Here is a 13,087-nt window from a genome sequence, read left to right as displayed (position 1 = left end):
TCTTGAATTTTGCTGCCACCATTCCGTTTGCACTATCTCTGTCCTTTTCCCATTCAGTTCTTTCAGCCATATGCATTCTGCATTCTGTTCATGCTCGACATCCTTACCCCAAATTTCCGACCAAAATTGTTTACTTTCATCTGCATCTGGCACTGTTCCTTCAGTCGTCATCTCACCATATAATTCTTGATACACTCTCTTTTGGTTACCTGTTTAACCCGGCTGTATTGTTCAATTCTTAGTTCGTACCGTTTCAGTTTTACCGCCTTCCGAAATATCTAAACAACTGGAAAATTGCTGCATTCCTACTAGGTTCTAGCTTTCCATTATTGGTGGGAATTAGTCGTTCAGTCTTGAAGATGAATTTTGTCAGCCGAGGTTGTCGAAACTTCAGTCACCAACAGCCGTCCTCCTCACCGAGGAATATACAGAATTCCCCTAACAGCATAAGGAATTTCATTAATTTTTAAAAACTTGAAATTGTGATGCCATTTAAGGTGGCCTAACACAGCTTTCCCGCGGTCACAGGTATTCTTTAAAGGCCAGCGCGGAGTTGAAAAAAAACAAAACAGATACTGTAAGACGAGTTTGGCGATAACTTTCTTTCACCTTCTTGTGATGGCATCGAAAATGCAGTGTAAATTGGCTAATATTTTGTAAACGTCATGTTGCTTTAAAAGTGAAAATAAATGTTGCGCATGCGCAATCGTTCAAACGTGAGAAGGTAGTTTTAGCGGTTTCACTTGTTAAGATCACCCGGTAAACCACATGGCCATGAGTCTAATGGCGATGTTTCTTGTTTTCACCAGCACCAACTGGCGCGACAAAAATAGTTGGCCAATCGGAATACGCTATTCGAGATTCAAAACAATAACAAACGTTGCATCTACGGTGAAAATGGCCGTTTTTATACTGGAGACGCATAATCCGTCCAGACGAATTGTGCGTCGCTCGTGTTATCCGTCTAGTGTAAAGACGGGACGAACCATATAAGACGCATAATTCGTCTGGGACGAACTTGGGTAAACATTATTTCTGTTAAATTCGTCTAGTATAAAGACGGGCACAAGACGCATTATGCGTCTGGACGAATAATCTATTTTAGTGCTCACAAAAGTGGATACTTCGTCCAGACGCATTATGCGTCTTGTGCCCGTCTTTATACTAGACGAATTTAACAGACGCAGAAATAATGTTTGCCCAAGTTCGTCCCAGACGAATTATGCGTCTCTAGTACATATAAAAACGGCCAATGAGTCTTTAATTCCTATAAACCCATGCAGTTTTAAGTGCTTTCTCCATTCATATATAGAAAAATCACAATTTTTTAAGCCACCTTTGGCTCTTTCAGGGATGATGATGCTTTTCTTTTATATGGGCTGGTTTGCCGTCCCAAATGAAATTGAAGATAATGTTGTTTATTTGTTTTATGTATTGACCTGGAACGGAGAGCACAGAAGTGTTGTAGATCAGTTTTGAGAGACCGAAGGCTTTACTGATGTTAATTTTTCCGTATAGTGTTACTTAACTTTCCTTTTCTGTCATGTCTCAAGGGATTGCTCTAATTCTCGTAATTTAGAACCGAAATTAAGTTCCTAGCGTTTGCTTGGTCATACGAAAAGTAGATTCCAACCGAATTTATAGATCTTTTTGCCATTTGAAACCAAACGGGAATTCTTGGTTTTCTTCTAGTGCACTAACCACATTGCTTCAGTTTTAGATGTGTTAATTTCAAGACCAGATTGATCGCTGAATTCTTTTAAAAGGTGAAGTGTTTAATGGTCCGGATCCGGCATTAATAACTTTAAAATCTTCAGAGAGCTGGAGGGAGGAGAAATGACATCAAAGCCTCACCAGTTTAATAATGCAATGCATTTGTACGCGACTGAATTAATATGCACAACGGGAGTTCTGGGCTTTTACATTTTTAAACGTGTGTTTTGCATACATAATAAACTGCGTTTACACGCTGAAATTTTTAAGCTACTAAGTAAATGACGTCACTTTTCCCTAGATCCAACCCTAGGTCCAGTCGCTCAGTTTTGAGCGTGACTCAAGGCGGATCGTTAAATCCAACACTCAAAGTAAACAGCCTTAGATAAAAATCAAAGCTCAAAATTTTGCCAGGCAGGTGTTAAGCAAACACACTTTCAAAATCTGGAGGAAAAAAAGGAGGGTTTTTTTATCATGGTACCATGGTATTTTCTCAGAATCACTGTGGTCAGATTCGGACCTTGTTTCAGTTGGGCTTTTCCATAAGAGAAGTTTCGCCCTCTGGAGAGTTTGCTTCACTTTCACGCTCTGCAAACAGTTCAATGAGAACGGCTTCTATTGACGTGGTGGAGGTTTTAAGTAAAGTAAAGTCTGTTTACGAGCTAAGTGGCTCATCAGAGCCGGAGCTTATCCCGGTTTCTGTGGCATGAACCGACGAGGATTATTTTTACTCCCCACTGGATGGGATGCCAGTCCATCGCAGGGTTTCCCCCAGCATTTCGTCGGTACCCATTTATACACCTGGGTGGAGAGAGGCACCTTGGAAGTGGGAGTGTCTTGCCCAAGAACACCACACAATGACCCCGTCCAGGACCCGAACCGGGACCACTCGATCCGTAGTCGAGCACACTAACCATGAAGCCACTGCGCCCGTTGTGGAGGTTTCACACCTCTCACTAACGTACGGCGGAGAAGGTGGCAAGGGGTTTCCCCAGGAGGAGTGGGTGGACGAGCCTGGTACAACACTGCTCATAGAGGATCTAGAGGTGGTGGTGATGCCTTTGGAACAGGAGGCGGTGGAGGTTATTCTGAGGGGAGTAGTGGAGATAACGTTATAAATTCATGTGGGGAAAGAGGTGGATCTTAAATCACTGGAAAAAATTGAGGAGACATGGTCGGGTGACCATAACTTTAACGTAATTAACGTACCCGGCAGGTACGATTGATAGTTCTTTTCGATTGTCTCTATAGAAGTACCGTTTTGTTGTTTTCCTTATCTCGTTATAAGGTTGTGCTCTTAGGAATCACTAGCCTTCGCCTAGACCTTTGTAATTTATGTATCTTGCAAAGTTGTAGGTATCAAAGGAGTTTTTATTTTGTGACCTTGCTGTATCCACGATTTCTCACGGCACACAGAGTATGGCATCATGGCATTCTACTCTCTTTTCATAACAGCCTCCACATTCGCAGATGCACTACTGGCCAGTATTACATCACACCACCACCATCGGGCCATAGAAATGGGATCGTATTACCGAGCTTTTAATTAATAAATTTCGTTCGGGTGAATGCCTTCAAGTTGGCTATAAATCAGCGATTTTTACAGTTACTCGAGAACTTTACCGCAACTGATCATTTAAGTAACGAAACTGAATAACGAGGAGAAAATTAACTATTTTCAGTACCTTTCATCAGAAGCCTTTTAGTGACGTGGAATTTACATACATGAAAGCGCTGTTTTCTGCAGTGTAGCTTGGTATACAACACTCAACAATACTAAAATATAAGGGATGTAAAGAGCTTTTTAAGCTGCTTTGACTGATCACCCCTCGTTTCCTGAGCAATTATCCCTGTGCTGTAGAAATAAATTGCAGGTTCACTGCCCCTTTTTCTCTTGAAAATACAGACCTCAAGAAATCCATGTGTCGCCTCCAGTCGATCATTTATTTCGGGCACAATATTAATTGCACATTCTAACCACATTCGGAACAACAAGAAGGTGTCCCAGAGCAAGCGAACGGATACCGATTATCAAAGCACAAAGATTTCAGGTCAATACTGAAGTGAATGGTTCTCAGAGAGTTCAAGTCAATAATGGCTTTCAAGAAGAGTTTGAGCTCGGCCTAAATCCCGAATTAGGAAGAATTAGCTACGGCGTTTTTTTCTAGAATGGACGGGCCGGAACGAAAGCCTAGACAGACGTCAAAAGAGAAAGCGAAGGGGCAGGGGGTGAGGGGAAGGAGAGAAAAGCCGCCTGCAATCAACTCCAACAAGATTTTTGGAACTTCCGCTCGCCCGAGGAAAATGTCGCTCTTGATTGGCTGATAAAGTGTCAAAAAAATCTGCCTCACTGTCAGTCAAATTTACTGCTCCCTTTCGTAGTTCAAAAATTTGAGGGAGCTTGAGGATATTGGATTCTCTGGTGTTCTTAACTAAAAGGAGCAGAAGGACGGTCCTTCCCATACCAGGGAAAGGATCACCAAACTTAACACATCGATATTTCCAGTTAAGTCTTTTAAATTTTAATACGCTTGCAGAAAAAAATGATGTTTTGACGTCGACACTATCTTTAGCGATCAAAGTTTGCGCTGATCAGTTAAGATATTACAGAAGATATTTGACGTTAGAATCCTCATACATTTAATTCATTTCGATCGCTTTTTATCCGGTTTTCAAAATGGTGAATTTTACAATCACTCCTAAAATCGCTCGCGGGTGATTAATTATTAATTAATTATTGCTCAACTACAGATTACTTCAAATGCCGCTTGAAGTCATAATCCAGACTTAAATTTTCGATGCTTAAACACATTTTCTTCTCAAGCTGGTTGAATATTGTTGGCCGGGAGAGGTTGACCCTTCATGCTTTAGGATTTCTCTCGTTAACAAGGGTTTGTTAGCAAATTAACCGTTCTCGGTAACAGCCCATTTGTAGCAAATTACCATAAACTAGTAGGCTGAAGGTCTTAAATTCAACCTATATTATGAAGTATCAAATTATATTTCGGGTTTGCCTGTGTCATCAGTTAACGGATAAAGTCATCACTTCACTTATCCACCTATCTTTGCGGAAGCACTAAATGTTTTTCATTTAATATATTCATTTGATGAGTAGCACCTGCCACGCTTTAAAGTATGTTCTCAAATTAAGTGGTTAAGCACTAGATATTTCAAGATACCTCGACACCTGACGTTATTATTCATGCTTTAATATCCTAATTTCGACCAATCATCCAAATGAGCTTACGAACAAGCTGCGTGGTAACCCGACAATAATTCTATTTTCGAGACTACAGAAATTATTGCAAAATTTGATGTCGTTACCCTTCTTTGCAACTGCTTGAGTTCATTTAAGCAGCTGCAAAAACGTTTAATGGTTAGTATACGCTACTAATGAATATGGAGTGACATTTAACTTATAAATCTCTCACTTTCGAGGGTTCTTTATTGCCCAAAAGCAAATGCGATCGACCAAAATGACGACTGATGAGTTGAGTCCGCCGGTCATGCTCATGATCCCTTGCAAACACAACTCGTTGAATCGAATTTGCAGGTGAAACAATATTGCCCCTTGTGTTTAATTGTTCGTTGTTTTCATGACACCCTTTAGAGCTACATTAACGCAACAAAAATTTAGCAACTAGCTGGGGATGACTTCATCGCACTCATATAATTGAGAAATGAATTTTCAAAGAAATCCGTGAGGAGGTTGTTAACACCGCGATAAGATAAAAGAACAGGGAATGAAGGAATTGTGTAGACATGAAGTCAAACTTAGATAATGGCTATAAACACATATGTAGTCCCAGCCTATTTTAAGATATGGCCCTGGCCTCAGTTGGGCAGTAAATCGGATTAAGCACTTTATAGCTAAACCAGGAAACTTATTACCACAAGCGCCGGAACTTTGCACTGAGCGTACATTATACTTAGCAAGAAACTTAAGACAGCTGGATGGATAATAGGAATGTGCCAGGAGTCAAGAACGTAATTTGAAGTGGTACATCTTGAGTGATACGCAACAATTTGCGTCCACATTTCCCATCACCAAGAGCTTGTACCTCCTAAAGTACTGTGGCCATTGATATTTTACACGCTAAGCACGGCAATTCATACATCTTATTCGATGGTTTAACATATAATACGCTCGGATATTTTGCGAGTTACGTAGTATTTTTCCGAGCCCCGCAGGGGCGAGGAAAAATACGAGCAATGAGCAAGATTTCCGCGAGTATTATATGTTAAACCATCGAATAAGAGATTTATTATCCTACTACAAAAAGATGTTATTTTGATTCAATTTTATCTGGTAAGAGTGTTTCTAAAAAATGCATCATCCGTCCTTCAGCGCCCTTGCGAACGATGTATACCGGACAGAAAGCCAGCCAAATGTCCTTTACTTGATTGTATAAACGAAATGACGAGTGACAAGCGATGAAAAGCCAAATTCTCAGGCTTTGTAACTCGTTGAGAACAATTTTTTTCATTGAAAAACTGCCGTTCCGTCTGTTTTTACACTGTTCTAAACAAGTCAAACCGGGACACTACAGTGTAATACCGTCTCATATTTTGCGCGTTCTCTTGACCAAATATGTTACAATGGCGTAATAGTGGAATAATAATGATCCATATTATGCTGTTTTGTCCTGAGCTTTTTAAACGGAAGACTTCTTTGAGCGAGCATTGTCATACTGGGTGTACATAACCATGACCATGACCGGTCACGTTGTCACGTTCTCCTGCGCTCTGTATTAGTATCCTGGCAATGTGATGTTCCAGCGTTAAGGCGACGAGTAGCCTGCGTGGCAGGCCGTAGAAAGGGGCGCCCCTTTCTACGGCCTGCCACGCAGGCTAGGCGACGAGCTGAAGTTCACTCTTCTTACGTCTAAATAGACAGAGAACAGAATAGATCAAGCCTTTCATCGGTGGATACCTATTACAGTTGGAAAATTGGCGTTCGAATTTTCAATCAGTTCGGCGTCCGTACACTGCCTATTGGGTCTCAGATTTGCATATAAATGGCGATGCGTTTACCGCTAACGAACCATTGTGGAGCTGTCACGGCAGGGACAAAGGAAGTGTTTCCAGGATCGCTGGAAGCTCTGGTATTTGTCATCAAGTCTCAGATTTGCATACAAATAGCGATGAGTTTATCGCTAACGAACCATTGTGGAGCTGTCACGGCAAGGACAAAGGAAGTGTTTCCTGGATCGCACACGGGAGGTGCAACTGGAATGCGGGTATGATATTTCAGAGGAAACAAAAGCCCACTTTGGAACAATAAAAACAGCCTACCGCCTACAAGGAACCCGTAGTCATAGGAGTTTCAAACCACGGGGTTACGAACGTCATCACCAGGCTACAAGTTGCTGGTCGACTGTTTCCTGCTCATCGGAACCCAGTCAAGAAACATTTGTCAAATTTGACATTTGACTCCCTACTTGTGGCCTACGTATGTTAAATATATCCACAGGAAGCCCAAAAGATCGCAAGGCTGTTGCCTGTATTATCCCAACACTTGTGCATCACAGCAGTTATTTCTCAGAGGAGAAGATATTTCAACAAATCCAGGTCCGTCTAAGAAGGCAGCGACTAAATGTGAACAATGCGAGAAAATAATCAGAAAAAATCAAAAGGCTGTTAGTTGCGGTGTATGCCTTGTAACAAATCTTGCGAAATGCGCTGGTGTCAAAAATGTGTTGGTGAATATGGACTGGACTTGTTCGGGTTGTTTACTTTCTGTTTTCCCTTTCCATAAATGTCGTACAGATGCATTCATTGAAGATCAAGAAGCTATTGCCTTGTACGAATTTACGGAAAATACCGAGAAGATTGTTCCAGTAGTAAAGGAGCAATCAAAAAACCTAACGCTAATGCACCTAAACACTCAAAGCATGACGTCAACTTTCAACGAATTTCTCCTGATGGTGTAACAGTTCCCGATGGATGTAATCACCCTTAGCGAGACCTGGTTCAAGAATAATCCAGCTCTGTTGGAATATGTGTCAGTGCCTGTTTACTCAGCAGTTTTTAAAAATAGAGAGTCAATTAAAGGTGGTAGCGTCGGCGCGTACGTTCATGAATCCATCCAGTTTAAGCGCCGTTGTGATATTGAGAACTTGCATCCAGATCTAGAACATCAGTGGCTAGAATTACCAGGACGTAACACAGCAAAGCGCTCATCAAGTTGGAATTATGTACAGGTCTAAGCTGATACTCAGCGAAAGTGACTGGTTGGAGCGTGTTGAATCTTTGCTTGGCTACCTGACTATGAGTTGGGATGGGTTACTTGTTGTAAGTGGAGATGTCAACATAGATATGCAAAAACCCTCCGACAATTTAACACGGAAGTATCAAACCCTTATTGAAGCATTTAGCCTCAAGCAAATTGTCACGAAACCCACTAGAGTAACGTGAACATCAAAAACCCTCATCGACCATATTGTCGTCAATTTTCCACAAAACATCGCCTACACTGACGTCATACCCTGCTGTATGGTTGGTGACCACAATGCACCATTTGCATGCATTAATGTGCGCGTACCCGGATTTCAACCTCGCTTTAAGTTTTTACGGAATGAGAAGGAACTCGATGAAAATGCATTCAAAGAGGATTGCTCATGTCGAGAAAGCCTTAGAAAACAAAAGTTAGGAAAAGTTGAATGAACGATATCGAACTCGATTTAACGACTAACAGAACATACGCACTTAACTACCACACTACCGAGATAGCCACTCCAAACATCGCAGTTTTAAAGCATTTAAATGAATCTAACCCTAACATTTTATTTAAAGCTAAGCGAATAAAAGGGCTAGGTTGCTAAGAATGGCATCGACCGTCAAAAATGGCAACGACCGTTTACAAAACAGAAATTAGCGGCGCCCCGGGCTGCCGATATTCGGTCCATGTATGACCTTGGAGCACAGCTCACAGCCAGCTGTATGCTGGTTTTTGCTGAGGGAGGAAAACCGGAGAACTCGGAGGAAAACTCTTGGAGCAGAGTAGAGAACCAGCACAAATTCAGCCCACTTATGGCATCTGGTTCGGGAATCGAACCTGGGTCGCACTGGTGGGAAGCGAGTCAGCTCTCACCACTGCGACAACTCTGTAACGATATGTTTTTCGTCATTCTTTTAAAAGTCGGTGCAAGTCTAGCTGTTTTCCAACGACGAAAATATTACCCCGCGTTCTATGCTATATCGAAAAAGAGTGACAGAGCGCTAGCAGGAACGACTGCTGTTCCTGCGAGTTCTATAAGTTTCGGTGCATGGAATATTGTTGGGACCAGCTGACTTATTTGTTTTGAGCAATAGGCCTTATTCACGATAGCCGCCATGTTGGATTCGCCTTTATCATGCAAATTAGCTACATATTTCTGAGGGGGCAAACAACACAAGTTCGAGAGGATATAACGAACATCTTAGCCACACAGATGACTTGTTTCACGTTCATTGAGTGTTTATCACCTACGGAGTAAAATAGAATGCTTACTCAAGTTACTTCGATGTTTTTTTAGCGAAAATTGAGCAGATAACGAAGTAGAAAGTCAAAATGTCGGAGGCAATCAAAAGATATAAAATAATTGTAAAAGGTACTTAATTCTAAAATGTACTTTTAGCAATGTTAATTCAATATTTCGACGAGCCGATTTTCCGCAATTTGCCTTTATTCCAATGTTTGCCCCGCAGCATAACACATGGCTAATTTGCATGACAATTTGAAAACCAACATGGCGGCTATCGTGAATAAGGGCTATTCACCTTTTTTGCCAACTATTCCCTAAGATACCGTGATTTCAACAAGGGGAGGTGGTGCGCTTCTCGCGATCGGATGATGAATTGCTTCGGATTCCTGGCCTTCGATTACAGGAGGCGGCGGTGGAAGCTCATTAGCTAACCTATCTTCTTTGTGGCAAAAAAAATGAGTTTCCTCCTCGTCAAGCAGATCGAGACATTCGTCTTCTCGTTTCAAGGGCCTATGCTCCTTCGAAGAGTAGGATTGGTTTTTTTATGAAGCATAAGCAGATTTCAATACGTGTCGTGAACTTTACGTCATCAAACCTATTAGAAAAGTAACTGGCCTTGGTTAGTCTTAATTCAGAGGTGACATTATTTCTCGCTCTTTTGTATTCTTGCCACAATTACGGACATTATTTGTTAATCGCCTTTTTGAAAAGTTTATACCGTAGATTCATTTTATATCGTATTCGTTACTAATCCATGGTGCTGATGATGTACCGTCTTAATTCTAACGTGCTCTTTTCCAAGCAAGGTCATTATCAGTGCGATTGCTGTTAAAAATATTCTGCCTGGCCCACAGAACATCCTCTGCATCAGAGTTTGCACGAAAGAGATAACACATATAGTCCCTGTTTTAAGATATGGCCCTGGAATCGTCAGTTGGGCGGTAAATGGAATAAAGTAGTTAGGTAGCTAAACCAGAAAACTAGCTTATGACCACAAGCGGAACTATGAAATGAGTGATCATATACGTACATTATACTTAACAGGAGAGACAGGTGGATGGATATTTGGATTGTGTTAGGAGTCAAGTAAGTCCCTTGAAGTTGCACAGCTTGAGTGATGCAAATGACAAGTTATTGGTGGCTGCTAAAATGGTATGCGTGACTTGATCAGGAGGGGTGGAAGCAAAATTATTTCAAGTATACATAGCTTCCAATAACAGCATTTTTGACTTCTAAATTAAGGTTATCAATTCAAGCAGTCGAGTTGGTAAGATGAAGATGTAGACGTTTAATTGAAAATGATGGCTGTTATAATCAGTTTGTGTGCACATTTCCTGTTAACTAAGCAGTGTCTATGCAGCTGTGGGGCAAAGAGAGTGAACGGTTATAAAATTTACGTGTGCAAGGAAAAGCTTTTATTTGGAATGTTTTTTTTCAAGCCACTTCATAGACTCATTGAGCTACTGTCTATGTAAGGTACCCACACAACGACTTTGTTCATAAATTCAATTTTAAAGTGCCCCTGTGATCAAAAAAACCACTTCATTTTTTCCTTCAGATTTTGAAAGTGTGTTTGCTTAACACCTGACTGGCAAAATTTTGAGCTTTGATTTTTATCCAAAGGCCGCTTACTTTGAGTGTAAGTTTTGGATTTCACGGTCCGCCATTACTCACGTTCAAAACTGACCGATTGGAACTCAGACGGTTGGATCCAGGGAAACGTGACGTCAGAGGCTCACTAGCTTAAAATTTCAGCGTGTGAACGCAGCTTATTATATATGCAAAGCGTGAGTTTAAAAGTCTGAAAGCCCAAAACCCCCGTGCTGTATGTTAATTTTGCAGCGTACACACGTATTGCATTCTTAAACTAGTGAGCCTTTGACGTCATTTTCTCCTCGATCCAGCTCTCTCAAGAACATGATGTTAGTAATGGCGGACCATTAAATAGGAAAATTCCAGTTAAAATAAAGAGGTGTCTTTTTGAAATCAAGGCTTAAAACGTGGGTCACTTAGTGTTTTGTTAACATAGTTTTGAAATCCAAAGAAAAATATGAATTGATTTTTTGGACACAGGGGCACTTTAAACGTTGACGATTGATTTTTCTAATTATCAACATGCTGATCGGATGACATGCTTCCTCTTCAGTTGCATATCAGGGAAATAACTATTTTTCTGGTTTTGCTTATTGAAGCTGCACCATTAAAGGGGCGAACACTTTAATAGGCATATCTTAAAAGCTACTTCATTATCCTCATCCTTTCTCCACCTGCCAGAAGGCGCCTAAAGAAGGTTAATACTACTAGCAGGAGGTTTGTGTGTTAGTAAAGTAATCAGGGGCACTCAACGAGTAATTTGGGCAAATATCTGTTCGGAAGGAAGCTTGGCTAAAATTTCGAATATTTGAACTCAGACTTCAACCTCGTTTCCAGGGTTTCTTTGTGACCCTGGGAACGAGGTTGCTCAGACTTTCGAGGAGCATTGAGGTTTTGGACAGATTTCACGATAGGTATTTCGAAAAAGTAGTGAAGAGTGTGTAGAAATTTCGAGAACGCATTGAAGAACGCTAGAATTTTACTGAGCTGAGTAAGAGTCAACTGTGATATTGGAAATAGCATGAATTCATAACTTCTACCATTTTCGCTAGAGTTTGTTTGAAAATCACACGATCAGGAAACGTCCCCCTAAAATTTTCAGGAAAAAAAAAAGAAAGACTACGTAATCAAAGTTTCTTTAACAGACCCCTCACGATTGCTGCAACTTTCGGACGACGCAAAACCACCACCTGGGAATTTCTGCAGACCTGATTAGAAATTCCCCTAGAATATCCGAAAAGATAAATGTTCTGTAGCTCAGCTATAAACTCACTTAATGAGTTTCAAAGCATTATGGAAATCACTTTAAGTAATTCTCACAAATTTTAAGACATCCGATCATTGGGTGTACCTGGGTAATAACATTTGGTATGTAATGACGTTCCATGTAACCCGAAAACTTGACTTTTATTGATCTCCGAGCAGTTGATAACGTTTGATTAAAAAATTAAGCTTATGCTCATGCTATTTTCCTCGACCGACGAAGGCTCACTTCAGTTTACATAGTCCTTCTTGCAAGTATACGAAACGGCTCTCTTGAGTTCTACTTTCATACATGGAAAGTTATAATCCTGAAAAAAAGGTCAGGATACCGTAGATTCGAACGCAATTTTAGCAACTGCGTAAAAAAATTTCATTTCGTTCATTGGTTCATTCATGATTCATTACGGGAACACTTGAATTCACAAGTGACTAGCTCCCAACGTCATTACTGGCTTCATATCACAGTTGTTTAGAGCGCCGCGTCGGTATCGCGAGGTCACGTGTTCAAACCACGTTGAAGTCCTCAGGCTTCTCTACGCAATTGCTAAAATTGAGTTCATAACTGCTTGGATCATAGCTTCACTTGATTTCAAATTCGCAGTTCAATATATGATTCATTTCATATATCCGTCATTTCGTTCATTAGTGCAATTATAGCGAGCGGAATTTTAGTTTTACATGTAAAAGGTTACCATTCAAAGTTCGCTGATGAAAGACCTCGGTCGTTTTTGTACGGACCTCGCACTGCCACGACCCCTGGCCAGTACGACCCTCGAGCTCGGTTAGTATGAGGTTATGTTTTCATGGGCCATAGTTGAGAAAACGTGAAGCAAAATTCACAGCTTGGTGATACCAAGTGTGGCATCGACTAAATTGAATTAAGGCCGGCTGCAAGGATGCAACAAGTTGGGAATAGTTTTTTGAATGGGTGTTGCACTATTAAATTGCACACTGGTTGTCTTTTAGAAGATAAAGTGTGGATGAATGTGTGACGGTCTACAAAATATAATTTTACCTCTTACAGAAGAGGCAAAGTAACCTAACCTTCGACT

General features: G+C 40.9%; 1 protein-coding gene across 4 annotated transcripts in view; it reads left to right on the top strand.

The window, feature by feature from the left end:
* The first annotated feature begins 4,079 nt into the window (after nt 1-4,079).
* LOC137994651 (tachykinin-like peptides receptor 86C) overlaps nt 4,080-13,087 on the top strand; it is a 33,475-nt gene continuing 24,467 nt past the window's right edge. For 2 of the 4 annotated variants that reach the window (XM_068840260.1, XM_068840255.1), the window contains exons 1-2: nt 4,086-4,218; nt 10,224-10,331. The gene's annotated coding sequence lies outside the window, so the exon portion shown is untranslated. Of the gene's footprint in view, nt 4,219-10,223; nt 10,332-13,087 lie in introns of all 4 variants that reach the window. The other 2 variants (XM_068840257.1, XM_068840258.1) reach the window with 2 other exon arrangements.

Source organism: Montipora foliosa, chromosome 3 (genome assembly GCF_036669935.1).
Source record: "Montipora foliosa isolate CH-2021 chromosome 3, ASM3666993v2, whole genome shotgun sequence".
In the NCBI taxonomy this organism is placed as follows: domain Eukaryota; kingdom Metazoa; phylum Cnidaria; class Anthozoa; order Scleractinia; family Acroporidae; genus Montipora; species Montipora foliosa.
Note: the sequence above shows the minus strand (reverse complement) of the source record. Positions and strands in the feature narration are given on the sequence as shown.